The 17,784-nt window shown below is 38.5% G+C and overlaps 1 pseudogene; it reads right to left on the bottom strand.

Moving 5' to 3' along the window:
- Positions 1-8,366: 8,366 nt before the first annotated feature.
- On the bottom strand, positions 8,367-16,041 carry LOC143545957 (mediator of RNA polymerase II transcription subunit 15a-like; annotated as a pseudogene).
- Between the last annotated feature and the right edge of the window lie 1,743 nt (positions 16,042-17,784).

Below are 17,784 nucleotides of genomic sequence, written 5' to 3'. Positions count from 1 at the left end.
CTGCTGGTGCAAGTCTACGTGGATGACATTATCTTTGCTGCATCAAAAGTCTACATGTGTCAGGAGTTTGAGGCCGTCATGAAGAAAAGGTTTGAAATGAGTGCTATGGGTTAACTAACTTTCTTTTTAGGATTGCAGGTTGATCAGAAGAAGGATGGGATGCTCATTCATCAGACCAAGTATGTCCATGATGTGCTCAAACGCTTCAAGATGGAGGACAGCACTCCATTCGATACTCCAATCTGCGTCAACCATAAATTGGGTGCTGAGACAGACAATGACGCAGATGTGGACCCAACTCAGTATCGGGCTATTATAGGTTCTTTAATGTACTTAACTGCTTCTAGGCCTGATATTATGTTTGCAGTTTGTCTTTGTGCTCGTTTTCAGGCAAACCCAAAGGAATCTCACATGAAGGGTGTGAAGAGGATCTTGCGATATCTCAAAAGCAAACCTAAGCTGGGGTTGTGGTACGCGAAGGGAGGAGACTTGGAGTTGGTAGCTTACACAGATTCTGATTATGGAGGGTGCAATCAGAGTCGGAAGTCAACTACCGGAGGATGTCAGTTTCTAGGAGGCAGATTAGTGTCCTGGCAATGCAAGAAGCAGACATCAGTCGCCATTTCAACATGTGAGGCAGAATACATGGCAACATCCAACTGCTGCTCCCAGGTTCTGTGGATTCAACAACAGTTACGCGACTATGGTCTGAATTTCTCACTTACTCCAATTTGTATTGATAACACTGCTGCGATCTCAGTAACTAATAATCCCGTAAAGCACAGTAAAACTAAACATATTGACATATGTCATCATTTTATACGGGATTGTGCTGAGAAGAAACTGATTGTGCTTGAAAAGGTGGATACGCTTGATAATTTCGCTGATTTATATACTAAAGCGTTTGACAAATCAAGATTTCAAAACCTTGTTGAGTTGAATGGGATGATCAATCCCGAGTAACCATGCTTTTTGTGCATATATAAAAAAAAATGTCACTATCGCTTAAAATTATGTCGGTTATCTCAGTTTGAAAAACATATCCGCGGATATGTTTGGTTCTCATTTTCTACTTGTAGAGTATGAGGGTTGCCATTAACCAGATGACTGAAAGTGACCGGGGCGATTATAATGTCTTTTTATTCTTTCGCTGAAAATTAGTCGATCATACTTAGTTAGAAGGACACATACTTGTATGTGGTCGGTCCAGTTAATCCATTGGATTCGCAGGATAACCGTTTACCTGAAGACTTGACTTGATCGGGGCGTTTGAAGTCAAAAAAATTTTTTTTTGGGAAATGAAATTATTTTTCAAGTCTACTACTTCGTAAGAAGTTCGTTTGCTATGTTTAACAGAAAATTGATCCAACCTTGGAAAATGATAGATATACTGATTCTGTGTGCTTAACTAGAGAAGTTATTAGGCTTAAAAGGCTTTAGAACAGTCATTGTATGTCGTGGTAGCTTTTTATGGTGCGTAAAAGTAGAAGTGATACTAACTAAATCTACTCGATTTTATGTGGAAACTTCTTAAGAGTTCTGCATTTCTTCATATATATCTTTCCGAATGATAGGCAGAAAAGCGATTACCCATTCATACACGAGCCTGTTAGTGTTCTGATTCCCGTGAAGAAAGCGTGTCAAGAGACTGCAGTGATCCAGATTCGGGACTTGCAGTTGTTCTCTATGTGTGTTGTTAAAAAAAAAAAAAAAAAAAAAAAAAAAAAAAAAAAAATTTAAGTCATTGAGACATTCTTTAACTTAAAATGTCAATCATGATGTAAGAAAGAGAACGGGAAGCAGAGTCTAAAGATCGAAGAATACTTACAACTTAATCAGACACTACGGGTCGAAGTCAATTCGGGGTGACTTGGGGAAAGCCAAATACGCTTTGAGAATAGATAGGAGGCATCATAATCTCTGAGTTGTTGCCCACTTAATTTTTGAGCTTAATTGAACTTAACTCGTATCACAGAAACGATGAAAACCATCTTAAGTTATTTACCTGCCTACAACCTGTTTCTTTATGTCATAATACAGGTAAACACGGATCTATGTGACAGTCATGTAGTTAGTATGATTCCTGTTCGGATCTTTTCTAAAACATGGTAGTCCCTGTCTAGACTGAAATTTGATCCCTTGTACTTTAATTTTTAAAAGTTTTTCCTATTTATGTAGTTGTTGATTTTATACTTGGTTACTTAGTCTTGATCGTGTCATGTAACTCTTTAAGGAAGTTTTAAAACTTAATTGCAAATTGTTCAAATTATAGGGGTTGATTTTGTAAAATTTGTTATATCGGCGAACTTGTGAATAACTTCGCCCTAGGCGAAGTTATCCACAATTTCGCCTGTATAACTCCGCTCCTATATAAAGGAATTTTTAAGGTCAAACAGTTTATTATTTTCTGATTTCAGCGAACTTATCCTCTCGATTAACCTCGGCGAACTTATCGATAAAATTTTCGAATCCTTCTTCTTTTTTCTTTCTCAGTTTCGATTATCGATTCACGGTATGTGGTGTCGGTACTTCGTGTTATCTGTTCATTCTTGTTTATCGACGGTCGTTTCGATCTCTGTCGTGACCTCGGTCGGTCGGACCTTAAAACCGATTTCAAACATTGTTTTTACGTGGTCATGAACAAACTAATCGTCCAGAGGTTCTTAAAATCTTGCATTTTTGAGTCCTCGATCTCCAAAATCGCCAACTGCACGTCGTTCGAATCGCCTTACTGTCGCCGATTCAGATTCAGGCGAACTTACAGTTTGGGCGAAGTTATCCGTAACTTCGCCTGAGGTTTAACTTCGCCTGAGGCGATGTTGTGGTGAGGCGAAGTTATCATTAACTTCGCCTGGACCTTTTTACTTATTAGTTATTAGACGAACTTAAAGATGAAGCGAAGTTGTTCCCAACTTCGCCCCACCTTTAACTTCGCCTATACAGATTTTATCACAACTTCGCTCATGGTAACAAGCGAACTTGTGTTATGCCTTAACGTTTATCTAACTTGGTTCGTTTGTTGCAGATATGGCTGCTGTTGCTGGTGCTGGAGGTGCTGGTGGCGATGATGGAGGAGATAATGAGAGACAATTCTTTCCGGGTCATAACATGTATATCACACTTGACCCAGACGCGAGTGGAGTAGATGATTTCCGCGAAATCATCACATTCCTGCTACGCTCGCGGATATTCCACGCCATTACGACAACTCTGCCGATTTCCTTGCTCAACATTAAGGATTTCTGGCAGACGGTGGAATATGACTGCCGCGTCGACCCCCCGGTGATGCGTGCAACGGTAAATGGTCAGGATGTTCAGTTCTCGTCTGAAAAAATCCGGGTGGCTTTGCAATTCGGAGAGGAGACGAGGGACGACCCGACAGAGTTTGTTGCTCCGTTCCGTGATGGAGCATTTCTACGAATGGGATATTCTGGTCCCTTGGGGGATACACAAAGAAGGAAAGGTTTCTTGCTCGATCAGTGGCGCTTCCTCATGCACGTAATGATTGTCTGCATGTCAGGGAGGAAGGCGGGCACTGACGGGATGGGCGCGACCTTGCAGTCGGCGATGACTGCTCTGACTTATAACAAGCGTTACAGCTTGAGTCAGATGGTCTTCTATGAGATTGATCGACAGCGAAGGGCGATGGGGCGTGAGAGATTCATCATGTATCCAATATTTCTCCAAATGATCTTGAATCATGTTGCTCCCACGTTGCCTCATCGTCGCCCTATCAGATACGTGGAGAGTGTGAACAAGCGTATCTTTGCTCAATGTAGAACTTCGAGTGCTAGAAGCAAGCCTGAACTGCGTCCTAGGCATACTCCACTGTTTGGGTATTTAATCAACCCGGAATATGTTCCTGCTAATGGGGACGAGTTTAGAGATCCTCAAACACAACAGGCGGGAGCACCTCAAGCTGTACCTGCTGCGCCTGTTGTGTCAGCTGAAGAAGAGGTAGACCTTGACGCTACTTTTGGCGGCCAAGGATTTTTTGACATGGACCGAGTTGATCTTCAAGAAAATATACAGGTCTCGGTTCCACAGAGTATGGGAGTAAATGTTACTAGAGCAGCTACGACGGTGGATGACTCAGATTTTGATGATGTAATGGATGAGGCAAGACGTATGATGGTGACTCAAGAGAGGACGTATGGGAAGAGAAAGAGGACAGATGACGACAGTGCGTCAGAAGAAGAAGAAGACATAAGTTGATCAGATGTTCAAGAAGGGACAGGACAGGTGCAGGTAGGGGAGCTGGTGAGAGCTCTAGAGTCATACGTTTCGCTCCGCCCGCACTGTCCGGTATGTCAATTGTCCCTACACCATTACAGGTCACAAGGCCAAGCGCCACGGACGTTCCCATGGTGGCTACATCATCATCTGTTGGCCTCCCATCCATCACACTCCAGCTGACGACTCCAGATATTGTATCGTTGCCGCCTCCAACGCTTACTCCGTCGGAGGTTGTTGCACAGGTTATTGAGTCGACAGTGGTTCACACTGCAGGGTTGTCGGTCACGATACCACCTGCGGTTACATCCACAGCTACTTCTGATGTCCCGGTTTCATTCGAAATCCCTCCTCAGTATACTCAAGACATATCTCACATGAGGTTCGATTTCGATGCAACCCTATCAGACTCGGAAAGAATAGCTGCACTAGAGCGGGTCGTGGCAGAGCAATCTAGGATATATCTTATCCAGACCCAGGCTATTTAGCGCCTAGTAGCAGAAAATCAACTACAGTCGTCACTCCTGGTTGAACATGGAAAAATTATAGATGCTATGAAGGAGTTCTTGGCATCTCAGGGAGAGACGAGCTGTAAAGGCGACGAGCTCAGGACAAAGAAGAAGAATGACAGAGACGATGATCCCAATGCATCGAAAGGTGCAGGTGGTGAGTTGCCAAGAACTACTCAAGCTCTTGGGACAACCACAGCTCAGGGGGAGTCTGCAGGTGCAGCTGGCGGTTCTGGTGGTGATGAGGTGGTGATGGTAGATGACGAGGAGATGGGAGATGATGTGATCGACGCCTTGAAGGAGTTGGATGATGATATGTTAGATGTTGATGATGTGTGTGATGATGATGTGCTGCCATTAGAAGAAATTGAGAAGATTGGTGCACAGATAGTGATAGAAGATGATGTTGAAGAAGGTGAAATTGTAGAGGAGAATGTTGAACACGAGCTTCCAACCGTTGAGAAGTCGAATGTATGTGAAGATACAGTAGTTGATGATACAGAATGGGAGGAGCAGCCTAGATGGAAGGAAGGCTATGCTCATTGGTTTATCAAAACGAAGAAGCCAGTGGTACCTACAATGTTCAAGAAAAGTTATAATATTAAAGGGTACGCTGAGTCAAAGAAAGGCATTATCTGTTGGTTACATGATGAACAGCTAAAAGTGTTCGTGGTGAAAAGATATGATGGGATCCAATACTTTAAGAGGACGTTGAGATCTCTAAATACCTTACCTGAGTGTGAGGTAAAGGATTTGGCCAGACTGGGGTTGATTAATAGAAGTGATGATAATATGGCCAGAGTTATTGGGAAGATAGTATGGAAAGAAAGTATTAAAGAGAAAAAGTTTGAGTTGTTAAAACCACAGAAGGGAAAGCTAGTGGAAGATAAGGAAAGAGGGATGAGAGCAGATGGCAAGACATGGATGGTGATGAAGTACAAACCGATCTGATGCATTAAGGAGGTTCCAATGAAAATTATGACTCAAGATGTATTGAAGAATCTTAAATGGTGGTATGTTGATTGCCAGACTGCTGAAGCCGTGATGGAAGATGAAGACGAACAAGAAGTGCTAAGAGTGTATGATCCGATGCATCTTGTTAATTTATCTAAAGCTGATCTGCAGGTGTTAAACGAGAAGAAGATATTCTATATTCCTGCTTGGAAAGACGAAGCGAGGAAATATCAGCAAGTAGTCACGGTCTGTGTAAGAGAGGGAGTGCATGCATGAAGATTACAAGACAAGTGCTTAAAGATAAAGATATGAAGCTACTGCCAAGGGGGAGTCTGTTGGTGCATAATGTCAGTAGTTCATAGTCTAGTGTCTGTAATCGAGTCTGTAATGTTAATTGTGTTTTGTTTATGTTTAAGCGAAGTTACTGACAAGTTCGCTTATCAGGCGAACTTGTTAGTCAAGCGAAGTTAGCAACAACTTCGCCTGAACATATCAGGCGAAGTTGTCGTGTATATATACCTAGGTTACGGCTTAGGTTAAGGGGATCATCTAGTTCGTTCAGTTCGTGAATTGTAAGTCGTCAGACGTGTATTCAAGAGTTCTCTGTAATCACTGATATTACATCACGTGTTTCGGTTATAATATAACGTGTGTTCGTTTATTCGTATCGTGTGTTTTATCGATTAGTTTTCTACGCTCGTAACGACCTACGCAGGGATTCCGCACCTACGTAGATCGAGATATCTCGTGTAGATCCATCCAGGGAACCTACAATATTAATGAGCAACCAAACAACACTTTTTTCATTCTCTCACAATAAGTCATTCCATCCCCTTGCCAGTCCCACATAACAAACGCTACCTAAATGTTTTATATGGATGGATAGCTGGGTAGTGGACTTCAAATGGTTTGAGGATTTTTCCAAAGCAATTTTATTCAGTAGCGGTACCGAAACCCTCAAATATGGGTATCGCCTATCGATACCGAAAATATTCGATATGGTATGGTATCAAAACTGAAGGTGAAATTCGTGAAAACCAGTATCATGCTGATCCCGAAGCCTCAAAAGGACGGTACCGAAGTATCGTCTCATTCACGATGACGGTTTAGCTATTATATATTATTTAATTAGCCGAATTAGAAGCAAACTTTTGTGTTACTTTTCATGTCAATTGTAGCCAATTATTCCACTCCAACATACAAGTTGCATGGGTCTTCTACAAGGGTTTTAAGAAGTTAGCCCGCCAATGTATACCAACCCGGAAGAATTGTCGCTTCCACAACATAATGATATACATCATGAAGATGATGATGTTTGTACAAATTACCAGTATCGATCCAAGAACGTCACGATATGGGGTCCAATTAAAATAACCACAAAATAATAATCTAAAAACAATATTTTTTCTAAAATTTAGTTTAATTCGAAAACAAACTTACAATTTTTAAAACCAACTAAGAGACTTTTAAATTTCAAACAATACTTTTTTCTATGTTAAAAGGTAAAAACAATAAAAAGTTTGTTGAGAAAAGTGTGAGAAAACTGAAGAAATTGATTTATATAGTTGTTTGTTGGGTGTGTAAAAACCTTTTTTTTTTGCCTAATACCGTAGCCCCACCCAACAATTTCACTTTTTACTAGCTTTACATGTGATGAGGCAGACGACTTAATTGAACAGATGATGCAAGAATCTTGAATCTTTGTGTGCATGTGATTTATCAAAAAATCGTCCCCCCCTCCCAATGCGATTTTAAGAGTTTTGTTAGATTATCTTTAAGATCACTACACCCCCTTGCGAGTTTATTTTTCATGCTTAAAGCCCACACACCCCCTAGCGAGTAATCTACTTTGACAAATATTTAACAAAAACACCTACAAACTCAAAAGGTTTCCCTATAGCACCTAGAAATACAAAAAAATTGATGCACAACCATAACCACATAAATTGATCCTACAATCATTAATTAGTTCAAACAAAGATCATAGCTTAAGAATTTGGAAACACATAAGTGTAAGATGATAAAAAACTTGAATGCTTAATTCCATTCAGTAGTGATTACAATATATAGAACTAGATCGGACCCGACTAAAACCCTAATATTGCAATAACAACGTGGTAATAATGATACGAATCAAAAGCCGAAAGAATCACATTGTTTATCATCAAGTATGAAAGAAAGTAATTATGAAGCATAAAGAATGTATGTATGTATAAAGTATAATCAAGTAAAGTAACTAATTTGTGTTTCAGATACGTATATATGTATGAATGCATTGTATGTTGCCTGATTAATTAGAAGTCACTCAGCATAGCTGACTTTTAGTATTCATGCAGGTAAATAGGTTAAAGTAGCTAGCTTGAGGGAGACACTCAAAAATGAATTTATAAACCAGTATCTTTGACAAATCCATTAACTTTTATGATAATGAATCTTTATAGATTTAAAAAAGGCATTGATAAAATCTAGTGTCCCAAAGAGAATAATGTACAAGCTGATCTCATTCTGTTCTTATTGAGAAGATATTGAAGACGTATGCTTTATTTTAGTTTCATCTTGGATATGATCCAAAAATGATTATTGACTTTCACCATATCAAGAACTAAAAGTCTTATCCACGACATGATACTCGTGTTCAAAACGCAAAATCTGGTTTCAAATTGTACAAACTCATGCAACAGTTAGGCAGTCCTCCCATGCTCCATATTTAGAAGTGAAAGTGCCACCGCCACTTTGCTGCACACACTCCAATATAACCGCACGGGCACAATCATCCCAAGTCCGTGCCATCTTCTCAAGTGACATCTGGTCAGAAAGCCTTCTCACAACTATTAAACCGCCATTTGACTTTTATAGAAAGATCTTCATATTCCTTGCTGAACATTGGAAACAAATATTTTGTCAAATGTCTAAACTCTAAACTAGCCTTCAAAATTATACATCTTGTCCTAATGATAAGGTCGAAACTGGAAACCACTCATTAGTGAGTCAACTCAGAAAAATTAAGGCAAAAAAATATTTCTTACTTGACTTCAACAGGCACCTTATCCAAGAGTATTGGGGAGCAATTCGGATAATTTGCAGGAACAAGCAATCGCAACGGTTGTATAGGTGGCTGCACATGTGTTAAATACATATTAGGACTGTAAACAAACGGAACATTCAGTGAGCCAATTATAAACCTGAACAAAATATACGAATGAACATGAACAAAATACTTTATTCATTTAGTTAAACAGTCCAACTTGAACACATGCCTCGTTCGTTCATTTAAATTCATTTATGTTCAATTATATTCGTTAGTTTACGTTTGTTTTAAGTCCATTCCTTAACGTTCGAGAATATACATTAAAAAGTTTTAGGCCTAACACATTGATATTCACATTTAATTTTAATTGGTTTTTGCTCAGTTATGCTTGCTTATCTGTCTTCAGCTACGTTCATTCGTTTACGTTCGTGAACTGCCTTTATACTGTTAATGAACGAACAAGAAAGAACATGAACAATAAATTTTCTTAACGGACAAACGCGAACAAGAAAACCATGTCTGTGCTCAATCGTTTGTTCGGTTAAAGTTAGACAAACTAACACGAGCATGCTACATTTGTGCTCGTTTACCAGTGTATCATAGTTGGCTATAAGGTAAAGGAGTGTTTGGATTTCCATTTTAAATTGATTACATTTTATGCATAAAAAACACAAACATGGTTATATGTAGAAGTCTTAATATCTAAGGAATAAATAGAGTAAAATACCATTTGGACCGACGCGTATTGCGATTTGAGATTTGGACAAAGAGCTACAGCACTATATGAGCACTTAACAATGGTTCCTTTACCATCTGAGTCAACATTTTCCTGGCTAATATCAACCACAGTATCTATCAGTCCTTGGTTTATTTTCCTTATTACATCCAAGAGTGGATGCTTCATCTGCGAAATTTGCACACATGTTAATAATAATACTGTTAATAGAGAAAATTGCACAAATGCTGTCAACCATACTAACGGATTAAACAATATTATAGATGAAGATATAATACCTCAACCCAAGGCCTTTTAATGGTAGAAGTTGCAGTGGATTCCAGTTCTGAATTCTCCAAATACTTTAACTGATTAAAGCTATCATTTACACAACATGGAGATGATACGACATTTATAAACATTGGATTCTTTAAGTGTTTTGTTTTTCTTTTTCCAGTAGCTGTTGTGTTTGTCATGGCAACCAGGTCCTGACTAACTGCATTAATAGATTCCCAATCCGATGTGGGTTCTACAACCCTATCGACCATACTAACAACCACATCAATGTCTTTAACTGAAGCACTCAAAGATTTTGATGAAATTGACTTTATCTGTTATGAAAGATATACCCAAGGTGTCAGACTAAAAGTGTCAAATGTTATTTTAAACATTATATTCTTTCCGTAAATTTCTAGTTTTTAGACTAAACAAACAATTAGATGAATAAGGCTTTCATGTTCGCGTTCGTTCATTAATAAAATGAACATGCTCGTGTTCATTTATGTTCGTTAACATCATACACGAACAGTTTAACATAACTAAGCTAAAATCAGATAAAAGTAATTTGAAGAAGAATGTATTTGGCCTAAACAGTTATTAAAACTAGATTAAGTTGTAACGCTCCAAAAATTTTAAATGAATAAACTAACAATCAAACTTAGCCAAGTGTAAATTAATGAACATAAATGAACTAACATAAACGAATGTTAACTGATTACTGACCACTTTAAGTAAACGTTCAAGTGGCTGTTCAACAGTGGTTGACTTTCCAGAAACAACTGAAGCATCATTGGCATGATTGACATCAGGATTTGTGCTCTACGCAAGCAAAGGAGAGGCTGACACACCAGGTGTACATATGTTTCCCTCATTAGAAAGTAACGACACACCCGAACTAACAATTTTATCTGGGTCTACTTGCACATCAGATGTAGATGGAGTTGATGGAGACGACACCACAAATGCTGAGCTGGCAGGTTGCAAAGGTGTACTGGATTTAGTCACAGAACTCAATTGTTTCAATGACTCTTACTTCGTTAGCATCGTTTATTTGATGCTGCGGTTGGTTTACATTCAGCTTTGTGTTATACTTTGTTTGTTGGTGAAACTGATGGTGATGAAGTAACTGTTGCTTTTGCAATAACTGTTGCTGCATTTATCTGCTTTGAAGTTGCTTCAGTTGTTGATGTGGAAGCATACTCATCATATACTGCTGTGGATTTGAAACCGAATTATGGTGCAAAGTGGCCAAGTTATTATGCTGTAAGTTCATCTGACTTTCATGAGGCTGCATTTGTGAGAACTGGATTTGTGTCTGCTGTGATTGCTGCATTTGATTCATACGTTGTTGTTGGAGTGTTGGCGCGAGTTTGCGCGTTTGTGAAGTTATGAGATTAACAATTTCTTTCTCATACACACCCAAAGTTTCTTTATGGTTTAGAGTTATGTTGTTTTTTGGGAGTTTTAGAAATTTCATGCAACATTCCAACGTATGATTATATTTTTTCAGCCTCTCAACTTGGTCTCCATTTGGTGGCTGACAAAAAGAATCATGCTGGTCAACAAAAATCAAACATGAAATTAAGATGATCTTTGTAGAGGTGGAAATATATGGATCAAGACGAGTATGGTTAAAATGTGTCATGTTCTAGCCTGTTTTGACTCGCAAACACCCTTTTGCCTATTTTATATGATTTTTTTTACATGGACATAGATCGTGTTCATGAACGCTCGGTATTGTGTTCATTTATGTTTGTTAATTTTTCATTCGCTTACGTTCCTTAATCTTCATTGTTTATATTCGTCATTATATTTTTATATCTTAAGTTTTAGTTTAATATTTCAAATTCTTTTATGACTTTTAATTTTTATTAGTTTATTATCTTAACTTTTATATTAGAAACGCACCAGTTCTTAACTTCGTATTTATTTTGTACGATTATGTCTAATACTTGAGTATATGATTAAATATATTGATTTTTCAAATTAATATATGTTGGTTTGTGTTCACTTGTTCATTTGCGTCTATGAGTGAAATTAACGAACGAACACAAACATAATTGTTGCGTTAACGAACGTACATCGATAAAAATTCTGTTTGGTTAATGGTTCATGAACTGGTCTTTTTTCTAATAAATGCTTAACAAACATGAACAAGGCCTCATTAGGTTCAGTTCAGTTAGGTTCGTTTACAACCCAAGCTGTATGCAGTTATGTATTAAATGGTTGTGCAAAACAGGTTGAAAATGAATATGACCAAGAAACATACTTGCTGCAATCTGGCTCTACAAATCCGGTACATGTCAGCCAACTCTTGACAATACTTGTCTTTCATAGCTTTCACCTGTAAATAAAAGATCATAACTTCATGTTTCACATCATATTATACAAACAGAAAATAGATCCATAATTGTATTATTCATTTTTCTTTAAAATTAAAGTAGTTGGATCATGGATGTAACACCTTTTGATACACCTCTTCTTGCCAATCTCCACTGTTTGGATGTCCTGTCTGAGCTGTTGAATCTGAAGACACTACAATAAATATAAAATAATTTTTAAAAAATATCATTTAAAACAAAACCATGATATAACTTACTTGATGAAGCTTCTGGCATAGCTCTCTGTTGATGAAATGATGTTGGAAGCCTCTGTTTCATATTAAGTTGATGTTGAAACTGAGCTGACTGTGTTTGTAACTGCTGCTGTAATTCCATTTGTGCCCTTTGACTTTGAGTTGACTGCATGAGGTGTGATGAATGTTGGTTGTTCAGCATGGAGTTACCAGATTGAGTTCCGAGCGACTACGGTTGTTTTGGACTATTTTGAGGGCCCAAATGCTGCTGCTGATGAATACCAGAAAAGTTATGTTGACCAATTGACTGCACACTGGAAAGACTATTCTGCTGGCCGAACATTCTCGGCTGCTGCTGTCTTTGTTGTCTTAGGACCATTTGTTGATGGCGTTGACTCACGGGCTGACTCGATTGTGGATAATGAGGTTGCTGAGTTTGCTTAATTGTAGAAAGAGAAGATGGTTGCAACATTTTGGGCTGCATAAAATATTGTAGAGATTAGAATTTTAAAGCTGTCCTTTACTTGAAACTTGGTCAACTCGGGTCAAACAGGTTGAGTGGGTTAATCAAGTTGAGATTAACCCAAAGCGTCATTCAAACTGTCAATTTCCGACACATACATGTTTAACAAGACACGACACGGAGTTAAACAGGCTTGGGTTTGACTTTTGAGCATAACAGCTGCTTTCGTGTCATAAACATGTCGACACGTCTAAGACACCATCAAACCCTGGTCAATATGTTTAGTCCCGATTATACATATTTAAACTTTAAAAAAGTTATACATATTTATGTTACTAAAACCCTATAAAGCTTCTCTAACTCAATTAGTCCTACGCTCCTACTGCTTTCTTCCTTTACGTATCTTAATTTTTGGTGATCTTTATTTTATTTTGTTATCTGTTAACTGTATCGTGTCATGTCGTGCCGTGTCGGGCCGTGACAGTAAACAGGAGATATTAATCGTGTTAAACAAGTTGTGTCATGTAAAACGTTTATAAACAGACTCATGCTCGGAAAATGCCACGATTAGTTTATCATGTCATGCTCGTGTTAATCGTGTCTCACTTGTTTAACACGTTTACGCCTGTCTTGCCAGCCCTGTTGCCAGCCTTGAAAGTTGATTTTAAAAAATATGATATTTTATTAGAATAATACAATTTTGTAATAATAGTTAATGTGTTAATTATTTTTATTTTTCAAACCCGTTTGACCCATGTTGACCAGAATCCCTTTTAACACTCCAACATTGGCACCTGTAGTTGAGAAGGCTGGAAATGAGTTGGCTGCAACAAATTCTGATGCTGCTGCTGAATGTGTGGTTGCACAGAGGTTGAATTATTATTATTATTATTATTATTATTATTATTATTATTGTTAATATTATTCTGTTGGAGCTTCGGCTTTGCAATTTGATGTGGCTGCTGCTGATAGATGCCTTTGACTTACAAAATTGTTGGGAGGTATTCCATGTCCCATATTATTACAGAAATGTTTTTGAGTATTCTGCAAGCTTGAATTTTGGCCTGTCGAGCGTGCTATGCCACTGCCAGGTGGCACTCCAGATGATGAAACATTATTGTGGATGCTTTGAGGTAAAACTTGTTTACCAGCTTGAGGATAATTAGAGGGTACAGGTATAGAAGGTGGTTGAGTTTGACCTTGGTTATTGAGTTGACCTTATGGTGAAATAAACCAAAAAGATACTGAATATGTTCTAAATGAGAAAAATAGAATATAATGTTGAAATAAAAGCTCAAAATTTCCTTTTTTCAGAAAAAAGACACTTGCACTTAACCGGGGATAGGCTTGTAAATGAACTAAACGGACACAAATTGGGCATGTTCATGCCCGTTCATTTAACTTTAACTGACCAAACGATTGACATTAATAATTAAACATCAAGGTTTTCTTGTTCGTGTTCGTTTATGGTCATTTGCTAATAGTATAAATCAACAGTTCACGAATGCAAATGAACACAAAGAAAGAACTAATTTAAATATACTCGAGGTAACACCAATTATAAGTACATGGGGACCATTGTTATCAAAGGCGCTAGACGCACTCAAGGCGCATAGGCCTCGCTTGGGGCCTAGGCGCAAGGCGCAAAAAAAGTGAGGGCCTGAGACAAAAATAAACGTACTTAAATGAGAAGTAAAATAAAATAAAATATAGTATGCACTGAATAAAATTATAAATATATCTTGTTAAGTATATAAAATTAATATTAATATATTATATAGTTAGATATTAAAATCATATACCTAGTTTCAAAATAAAATAAATTCTTTTAAGATAAAATGTGTAAGAAGAAATATTACATATAGTTGTGTACTTGATAAAAGTTTAAAGTATTTTTGAAAGAAAAGCCATTTTTGCGGGTAAACTTACCAGAAAAACACCTTTTGACTATGCAAGGCGGTATGGTTGCACCTCGCCTGAAAAATGCGCCTAGGCGAGCGCTTTTGATAACTATGATGGGGACATCAATCTGTTCGGCCTAAATAATAATGGGAGATATTTTAATTTCATAAAATTAAAATATATTGTAATGGACCCAAAAAATTTAACGAATATATAAACGAACTTAAAACACGCAGATTAACATACCTAAATGAACATAAACGAGCGTAAATGAATTAACATTCACGAACATAAATGAGCGTAAATGAATTAACATTCACGAACATAAATGAACAGACGAGATATTCGTTCATGTTCCTTCTTTTGTTAAACAACGAACATAAAGTCATAAACGAACTTCCCGCCTAACAATTCACAGAACATTCAGGTCGTTGACAGGCCTAACCAAAGAGGTCCCAAAATAACAATCTCACCGTGACACAAAAGGACTGATTTTATAAACTCATGACCTATAAATGTTTAATCCAGTTCTTAAATATATAGAAAGAAACATACGATATTTTAATAAACGGAATAAAGTTATCAGAGTAGTTAAATGTACCTGGATCAGAAGGGTTTACAGTAGTACAAGCAGAGTTGGACATATGATTTGCAAATCTATTCTGCAAGCTCAGCAACTTGGTAGATATTTTCCGCATATAATCATCCTGCAAAACCAAAACAAATTATGAAATGTTTACATAACTTATAAATACATTTTCAAGATAATACAAACATAGTTAGTTGCAGCAGTATAAATCTTGTCTTCAATCCTCAAAGCAATATCCTTTAGTTCATGTAGCTTCTCTTGTCCAGAAAACTGAACATGCTTCTTCAAGTCATCCATTCTACATAAACACACACACACACACACACACACACACACATATATATATATATATATATATATATATATCAGACTAAAAAAACATAATTAATGAGTGCCAAAAGAGGTTATATGAACCATAAATGAATTGCAAGCTAACTCTAGCTTACAAGAAAGAAGATATAATATTTAAGCAAATTGAAGATGATATCCACCAGCTACCGTTAATCTGTCTTGTTAACGGGCGGGCGCAAGGGCTTGAGGATTTGGGGGGCACATGTTTTGTTCCAACCAATGAAATTCACATTTTAGTAAAACCGGAAAAGATAGTGAGAAAACCAGTACACATAGTTTTAACATTATGATAATTCCCAAGAAAAGAAAACCCTAACATACATACATACATACATCTTAATGACGATCTTATGGCGTGTTTCGGGTGAGACGAGAGTCCTTACGGAGGAATCAGCAGCAGCAGGAGGAGGTTGATTAGGCCTGGGCCAATCGCTTGTATCCATGGCCGATTTGCAATGCTACATTAATTATTATTATTGTGGTAATCAAAATGAGACAAATACCCTTAAATTATCACCCGAAAGTCATTATTGAGGAACCTCTCATGTATCACCCGCGGGACATTCGGATCACCCGCATATCATGGGAGAGGAAGAACATCCTCGTACCACATGCGAAAGCATCCTGGCACCCTCAGAAGTCATCAGCGGAACAAGACATCTGTCCGCCAGTATAACCGGAGGGCAATGCCAACTAGACAGCTGTCAATAACTAACTACACTATTGAAGAACGTCCACGATTGTTACTTGAGGAGTACGTGACTTGCCCACAAATGAAAGAAGGACACCTGGCCAGTTTGTTATAATCGTGCACATGGCCAGGGTGCAATTCGTCCTATCATTAGGTGACGCGTGTCCAGGTTGTTATACCCATGCACATGGGACGTATAGCTCAACCTATCATAAGATGACACGCGTCCAGGCAGTTATCAAGATCTTCTAGAAGAGGACAGTTGGCCCATTCACCTTCCTACCTCCTTCGGCTATAAATACCTTGTCAACCTGCATGAGGTATTCATCCACACTCACTCACTCGTATTCTAACTACACTTAGTCTACTTTACTTTAGTACTTTCTTCACTACGAACGTTACTAATTCTCATGCCGGAGGGTGGTTACAGGAAGACCCCCCCACCTTGTCCTTCCTGTAACGAGACTCACGGTGTCTGTTTTGTAGGTTCCGGTCATTGGACTTTGGGAAGTTGTGCTCATACTGTGTTAGTAGTTATCGTATCATACCCTGTGGACTTATTGGATCCAGGACCCATAACAGGGGATCGGATCCGTGTTTCTTCATTGGCGCCATCCGTTTTGGTGTTAGAACTGCACAATTTTTTCTTCGTTGGTTTTTTCTGTTCGTTAAAAGTATGAGTAAACTTCCTGAAGGGCCGACGTGAACTCCTGTACAAACACCACGTGTGGATAATATTGAAGCACCCGAAGGATTTGCTTCCAGTATTTTTGCACGTGGTTTGGCTTCGGGTTCACGTGCCCGGTGTAACGCCGGAAGGCCCTTGAGCGTGTTGTTGCACCAGCCGGACCAACTCTCACCAATTTGGGACGTGTTACGGCTTCGGGGGGTTCCACGAGAGAGACTCGCCGTACTAGGTCAATTATGGATCTGGAAGGTGATTCCGGAGACCCTGAACTAGCGAGATCTCATCGTCATGAATCCAGATCTAGAGGAATGTTGTCTCCGGATGAATGGTTCCGCGTGCAACAGGAAAGTTTGGCGGCTGAATACGAACGCAGGGTACGTAATGAACGTTATCATGCCCGTACTTTGACTTACGAAGAGTCTCCTCAGAGATATCTTTCACCTCCTCCAACGGTGAGAGGAAGTCAGATTCGTTATAGCCAACAAACTGATCAAGAATTTATTGAGCCACGAAGGCTACGTCCTCGTCCTCGCATAGACATGCGGATGCCTTCCTATTTGGACGAATATAATAGCTATGACTCAACCTATCACCCGGAAGATAGTTTCTATACGGGTAATAGCAGGATGAGTTCAAGGGCAAGAAGCAGTCGTCCGCGTGATGTCGTCCGTCATACTGAATATGACAGCGATGCTGAGGAAGATTTCACCAAGCCATATCGTCCGGCAGCTTTTGCCGAAAAGTCGAAATTTATAGCTAGCATTGTGACAACACCCTTTCCTGTCAATGCTAAGATACCTACAACGG

This window comes from Bidens hawaiensis, unplaced genomic scaffold (assembly GCF_021521415.1).
Source record: "Bidens hawaiensis isolate Kalapana, Puna unplaced genomic scaffold, B.hawaiensis_p1.1 tig00014135_1, whole genome shotgun sequence".
NCBI lineage: Eukaryota > Viridiplantae > Streptophyta > Magnoliopsida > Asterales > Asteraceae > Bidens > Bidens hawaiensis.
This window is presented reverse-complemented; position numbering and strand designations above follow the sequence as displayed.